At 46.1% G+C, this 7361-nt stretch overlaps 1 long non-coding RNA gene across 1 annotated transcript; it reads right to left on the bottom strand.

Moving 5' to 3' along the window:
- Nucleotides 1-336: 336 nt before the first annotated feature.
- Nucleotides 337-1750, bottom strand: LOC135971667 (uncharacterized). The gene is made up of 2 exons (XR_010587918.1): nucleotides 1540-1750; nucleotides 337-560 (listed from the first exon to the last, which is right to left on the bottom strand). It is a non-coding gene; the product is annotated as an uncharacterized lncRNA (long non-coding RNA).
- Nucleotides 1751-7361: the final 5611 nt, after the last annotated feature.

Below are 7361 nucleotides of genomic sequence, written 5' to 3'. Positions count from 1 at the left end.
GACATTATAGAATTATAGGCTATTTGTGTGTACTAACTGGTTTAGTTTGTATTCTTCAGAATAGTTAAACGAATGAATCTGTTTTCCTCACTTTGCAGCTGACTACCCAGAGTTGCTCTGTAGGAAGCAGCTTGTTGCAAATCAACAACCCGCTACCTGTCACTAGATTTCAGTTTCATTCCCTCCGGTGGATGATTACTTACCTCTTCTAGCTCTCTCCCAGGGCAGAGCCTACATTTTCTGTCACTCTCATCACACCCTCCAAAACTAGTAAAAATCTATCCAGCCATTTTCACGAGATGTGGTAAAGTCAAAGAAACAGAAACTTCACATCTAAAATACAATTTTGTTTATTTATACTCCATGGGATTCCAAAGTCAGATTTTATGTGATCAATATTCATGAATTTTTAAATTATGGATAACCCTGAGAATGAGGATTTGATTTTCAATTTTTTTCTTGACATCTCCTCCATGTCTTGAGCTCTGGGCCAGTCATCTGTGTAACTGCAGACATCATTTTCCACTTCAGCTGCTACTTCTTAGCCTTGGACCACTTTCCTGAGAAATGAGAGGGCAGAGGCAGGATCCCTGGAGCCAAGGACGCAGAGGCAGTGGCCATATTCCCTTCAAATGGACAAGCTCCCTGGGCTGGAGCTTGGGTGCGCTTTAGCCTCCTTCCACCTATAGGGTTCTGAACCTGTCTGGGGTGCAGGGGAGTTCACCAACCACAGGTCCACACCAAAGCCCTCAGCCCCTTTAGACAGCTACAGCCACCCCCGGCCAAAGGCCAGGCCACTAAGGAGCCCTGAACACCACATCCTCTGGGGCCACACTTAGGAGGAAAGTTGTCTTCCCACAGCTGAAGCCATTGATAGGCTGAGCTAGCCCCTCTTCTATGATCAAAACAGTGTGTGTCTATCGGGCAATCGAATATCAACAGTGACTGAAACTCCCATTTCCCCTCCAGCCCAAGCATGCTCTGCAACAGGGGAGGAAAGGGTGGCTATTGACTAAGTGTCTCCAAGGTGCTTTCACAAGATGCTTGGTGCTTTGTATATATTATCTCATTTAATTCACAGCCACCACTGGAATAATGCATTTTAATCCCCATTTCATGGCTGAGAAAGTTGAGGTTCAGAAAGGTTAAGTCACTTGACTGAGGTCCTGTGGATCACAAGTGGCAGGGTCCAACCCAAGAATGACTAGTGTGTTCATAATCGGACTGCCACAGCAGGTCACGACAGGGTGGGCAGAAGGGGTGCTAACACTGCTCCATAATCCCACCCCTGATGAATGGACAGCCACCAATGTTAGGGTCACCATGACTGGGTCTTTGTTCCAGTGCTGAATGCATGCACACACACCCACACACATGCACACACACACTCACATGCACCACAGGGTGCCGGATTAATGTGGCTGTTTTGATCTGCTCTGAGGTTCCTAACTCAAGCACTGAAATCCTGGGCTCGGCTTGAATTCAACCTGAGCCGAGAGCTGGCCAGGCCTCAGAAACGCGGGGCCGTCCATCACTTACGTCTCAGGTCTGCTCCTCAGAGAGCTGGAGTTGACCACAACTGCCTTGGCACAGTTCCACTGTGAGGGAGTCACAAAACTGGCATTTAAGTCCGGAGCGGAAAAAACACCCCAAGCTTGTTCGTTTTTCTGACAGGTGCTGGAGCCCATGAAAGGTCAGATTCCAGCTCGTAGTCACATCCTGGCTTAGCCGGCTCCAGGCACACAAAGGCCTGTCTGTCTCGCGCCAGCGCGGGGAGTGGGGATGGAGGCCAAGGGCTTAAAATGGCCGCCTGATGGCCCGCTCCTGCTGATCCATTCCTTCACGCACATTGGCCTCAATGAAGCATTGGGAAACCCAGCTGCCAGGGATGTGTGAAACGGGAGGAATGAAGAATGCAGGCTTTTTTCTTATTTGGAATTGCAAGAGATATTAACCCCCCGGCAGCCCATGAATCCATGCCCTGACATCAGCCTGCTGTGGCTCATTTTGTAAGAGCCCCGGGGACACTTCTGTTTCATGTTCAAAGCCTTACCAGGCTGGAAAATTGAGTGAGAGCTGTCCGTCCCTCCAAGCCCTCAGCAAGGATGTTGGGAAATGAAGGAGTTTAATCTCTTCCTTGCTGGTGCATCAGGGATAGCTCACAATCGCGGTGTTATTGGAACAGAGGGTGTGTGTTTAAATGCACGTAGCCACATGCTTTCATCCAGGAAGGTTTATTTTTGCAGCCTTTATGAAAACATCCTCCAATTCAAAATGGCTCCAAGGACCCACAGTCCTGTATTTTAAGTTCCTCACCAGCAGCTGTAGGCTGAGGTTCTTTACTGTTTCTAACTTCTTCAAAAGATCTCACCACCCTCTCTTGTCACATGACTCCTTCCCCTGCCTCTCTGTCACCTCCCCATAACTTTACGCCAAATTATAATGCTGACAAGAAGCCAAAAGTTGCAGCGGCTGCTGCACATCATCTTTGTAAAGAAACCTGAGTGATATTGATCATTTAATAAAAACTTCAATTGACAGCTTCTTTTAAAATAACAAGCTCAGAGTACCAATACAATTCTTTAATTAAAAAAAAAAAAAAACAACCACCTCGCCTTTGAAATTAAAAAACAGTGGTTTTGGAATGTTTCCCCCGCCAGTTGAAAATCTCACCCTGACAAGAAACTTTCTCAGTAAAATAAGCTGTAGACTGGAAACTGGAGGCCTGGCCTCTTGTCCCAGCTGTATCATGGAGTTATTTTGCGTCAAATATGTTGATATTCAGATGATGGGGAAGCCCCAGCTTTCTGAAGGGGTGATCACCTGCAAAAGACTGACTGCGAGCTCTCCTGTGTGTCCTGAATGTGTCCCCAATCCCTAAAAACCCTGTCCTTGCCGCCTTCCGTTAAGATTCCACCCCATCACCTCCACCAATGATTGACTCAATGAGCTTTTGCTCGCAGCCTATGTGAAAAGGTGCAGTGTCCTTGGGGTCCGTCCCACAGCCACTCTGTAATTTCATGTCTCTGTCTCTCAACAGGGAACACACTCATTCCCCTAGGAAGCATATTGACGGTCACACCTACTATGCACATACATTGTGCTAAGGTCTTTTTCAGGGAAGGTTGTGTAATTTTTCCACCATTTTATGAAGTAGGTATGTTATATCCTATTTTGTAGAATGTATCCCATTTTATAGAAAAGGTGCCTGAGGCTCAGAAAGGCCCCCTGATATGGTGGAACCAGCACACAAGTCCATATCAATCTGACTCCAAAGATTGTACTCTTAGCCACCCAGCAGTGCCTCCTACCATAACTAGGGCTATGAGGAATAAATACTCTCCAATAATTTTTTAAAGAGCACAGTAGAAATGCCTTCGTCAAAATAACTACCATTCACTGGGCCTTCAGTACATGGTGGGAGCTGCTAGGAGCTTTGTGTAAATCTCTTATAACATTCTCATAGGGTAGGTATTCATGTCCCCATTTTACATGTTAGTAGCTTGATGATACAAAAGACAAAACAAAATCCCGGGCTCAATCCAGGAGTAAGAGACCTTGGCAATTCAGCTGGACTATGTACAGTGTAAATTTGGCAGCATTCAAAGGTCTTACTGCTACATCTCTGTTATTTATTATTATCAGAAATAATAACTATGGTGTTTATTGAGCCTGGAATGCCAAATGCTTTAGAGCTCCCTTCCTGGTAGGCTGTGGTCATGCTTCAGGGATGTCAGCTTTCCAAAAATGTGGTTCCTGTGATTTCCAGACTGCTTAGAGCTCCGTGTGTGTGTGTGTGTGTGTGTGTGTGTGTGTGTGTGTTGGCACACACCCCACGATGTGTGTCTGTCACACTGCAGGGAGCTTTCCTTCATTTAAACAGCCAATTAAAACCCACTTTGGCACTTAACGCATGTCACTGCTTCTCGGCACTCAGCTGGCTTCCCAGCAGGCCTTTAATTTGATAAAGAGCTTCTAATAACGACTAACAGAGGGCCCAGTAAGTTAATTAAACCTTGCCCTTTATTTTGCTTTCAAGGTGTGCCTCCTCGTAAAAGCCCAAGGTTTGTGCTTGCAAATGACTTTAGACAATGTTCCATGCTTCAATGAGAAAAGTATGTCTGTCATGTCCTGGCAAGTTACTCTTAAAGTCTCAATTTCAGCATCATGTCAGGCTTTCACGGAGGCCAGAAGCAGATGGAAAAAAACCTCTGCACCCAATTGTAGGGAGGCCAGAGTTAGCAATGGAAGATGAGTTTCCTCTGAGAGTACAACGCTGAAAGATGAGCTGGCTGTCATATCGAACTCCATTTATCCCATTTCTTTAAAGTAATCTGAGAGTCCAGATGGGTTGTATAAACAGAAGAGGAGGTTCCTGGGAGTTCACTAGCTTAATGAAGCCCGTATGTTTGACTCATGTAATAAGTATTTAATCATGCTGATGAAATTCATTTAAACTCCAGCCACACACGCTGTTGCTGAAGCCCTGATAATACCCTGCATCATTTGTGCTGGCAGTGCTGGAGCGAGACAGGTGACAAAGAAAATGGTGGCATTTCACAGGGTAAATGGGCTTTGGAGAGTCTACAGGGGAAAGATAATGAGCCACGGGGGGCTGACTTGTTGAGCCATTGCCTCTGAGTCCTTGGAGCGCCCCTCTGTACCTGGCCATGGTGAGGTGCTAATGGTAGGGTAATAACTCACACACGCTTGCTTCTTCCTTTCTGAGTGATCAGTGCAGAGAAGGTATCCCCGTCAGGAAGCTTTCTGCTGCAAGTAACAGAAACCTTAACTCCCCCAGCTTGAACAATCTGGAATTTTTCTGAATACATATTACCAGAAGTCCTAATATAAAGTGCTGTGAGACCTGGTTATTTCAGCAGCTTGAGCATATCCTGAAGGCCTCTGGTCCTTTCCCTATCTCTGTGCTGTACTTCATGATGTGGTCAGTCGTGGTCCCAGTCCAGAATATTTTCTGCTCATAGGCCAATGACTGGCAGTGAGACTGTGATATGGTTTGGGTGTGTCCCCACCCAAATCTCATCTTGAATTCCCATGTGTTGTGGGAAGGACACAGTGGAAGGTAATTGAATTATGGGGCCAAGTCTTTCCTGTGCTTTTCTTATGATAGTGAGTAAGCTTCATGAGATCTGATGGTTTTGAAATCTCTCTCTTTGCCTGCTGCCATCCATGTAAGACATGACTTGCCTTGCCTTATGCTATGATTATGAGGCTTCCTCAGCCACGTGGAACTGTAAATCCAATTAAACTTCTTTCCTTTGTAAATTGCCCAGTCTCGGGTATGTCTTTATCAGTAGTGTGAAAATGAACTAATACAGTAAACTGGTGCTGAGAGTGGAGTGTTGCTGAAAAGATACCAAAAATGTGGAAACACCTTTGAAATTGGGTAACAAGCAGAGGTTGGAACAATTTGGAGGGCTTAGAAGAAGACAGGAAAATGTGGGACAGTTTGGAACTTCCTAGAGACTTGATGAATGGCTTTGAGAAAAATGTTGATCGTGATATGAACAATAAGATCCAGGCTGAGGTGGTCTCAGATGGAGATAAGGAACTTATTGGGAACTGCAGCAAAGGTGATTCTTGTTATGTTTTAGCAAAGAGACTGGCAGCATTTTGCCCCTGCCCTAGAGATTTGTGGAACTTTGAACTTGAGAGTGATGATTTAGGGTATCTGGTGGAAGAAATTTCTAAGCAGCACAGCATTCAAGAGTTGACTTCAGTGCTATTAAAAGCATTTGGTTTTATAAGAGAAACAGAGCATAAAAGTTCAGAAAATTTGCAGTCTGACAATGCAATAGAAAAGAAAAACCCATTTTCTGAGAAGAAACTCAAGCTGATTGCAGAAAGTTGCATAAGTAGCAAGGAGCCAAATGTTAATCCCCAAGACAATGGGAAATATGTCTCCAGGGCATGTCAGAGGTTTTCATGGCAGCCCCTCCCATCACAGGCCCAGAGGCCTAGGAGGAAAAAGTGGTTGCATGGATTGGGCCCAGGGTCCCCATGCTGTGTGCAGCCTAGGGTCTTGGCACCCTACATCCCAACCACTCCAGCTGTGGGTGAAAGGGATCAGTGTAGAGCTTGGGCCATGGCTTCAGAGGGTGCAAGCCTCAAGCCTTGGCAGTTTCCACACGGTGTTGAGCCTGCAAGTACACAGAAGTCAAGAACTGAGATTTGGGAACCTCCGCCTACATTTCAGAAGATGTATGGAAATGCCTGGATGTCCAGGCAGAAGTTTGCTGCAGGGGTGGAGTCCTTGTGGAGAACCTCTGCTAGGGCGCTGCGAAAGTGAAATGTGGTGTCAGAGCCCCAACACAGAGTTCCTACTGGAGCACTGCCTAGTGGAGCCATGAAGCTCCACTAGGTCCTTCAGACCCCAGAATGGTAGAGCCACTGACAGCTTGCATCATGTGCCTGAAAAAGCTGCAGGCACTCAATGCCAGCCCATAAAAGCAGCCAGGAGGCAGGCTGTACCCTGCAAAGCCACAGGGGCAGAGCTGCCCAAGACCATGGGAACCCACCTCTGGCATCAGAATGACCTGGTTGTGAGACATGAAGTCAAAGGAGATTGTTTTGGAGCTTTAGGATTTGACAGCCCTGCTAGATTTCAGACTTGCATGGGGCCTGTAGCCCCTTTGTTTTGGCCAATTTCTCCCATTTGGAATGGTTGTATTTACCCAAGGCCTGTACCACCACTGTATCTAGGAAGTAACTAACCTGCTTTGATTTTATAGGCTCATAGGTGGTAGGGACTTGCTTTGTCTCAGATGAGACTTTAGACTTCACACTTTTCAGCTAATGCTGAAATGAGTTAAGACTTTGGGGGACTGTTGGGAAGGCATGATTGGTTTTGAAATGTGAGGACATGAGATTTGGGAGGGGCCAGGGGCAGAATGATATGGTTTGGCTGTGTTCCCACCCAAATCTCAACTTGATTTCCCATGTATTGTGGGAGGGACCTGGTGGGAGGTAATTGAGTCATGGGGGCAAGTCTTTCCTGTGCTGTTCTCATGACAGTGAATAAGTCTCATGAGACCTGATGGTTTGTAAAGAGGAGTTCCTCTGCACAATCTCTCTCTTCGCCTACTGCCACCCATGTAACACGTGACTTGCTCTCCTTTGCCTTCTGCCATGATTGTGAGGCTTCCCCAGCCATGTGGAACTGTAAGTTCAATTATATCTCTTTCCTTTGTAAATTGCCCAGTCTTGGGTACATCTTTATCAACAGCATGAAAATAGACTAATACAGATGGGATCACCATGATCCCATTACCTCTGAGTGGCAATGGGGCAGTGTTGGATTGAAGTCAGCTCCCACCAGCTCATGCAAGCTGATAGTGCAC

This window comes from Macaca fascicularis, chromosome 7 (genome assembly GCF_037993035.2).
Source record: "Macaca fascicularis isolate 582-1 chromosome 7, T2T-MFA8v1.1".
NCBI lineage: Eukaryota > Metazoa > Chordata > Mammalia > Primates > Cercopithecidae > Macaca > Macaca fascicularis.
Note: the sequence above shows the minus strand (reverse complement) of the source record. Positions and strands in the feature narration are given on the sequence as shown.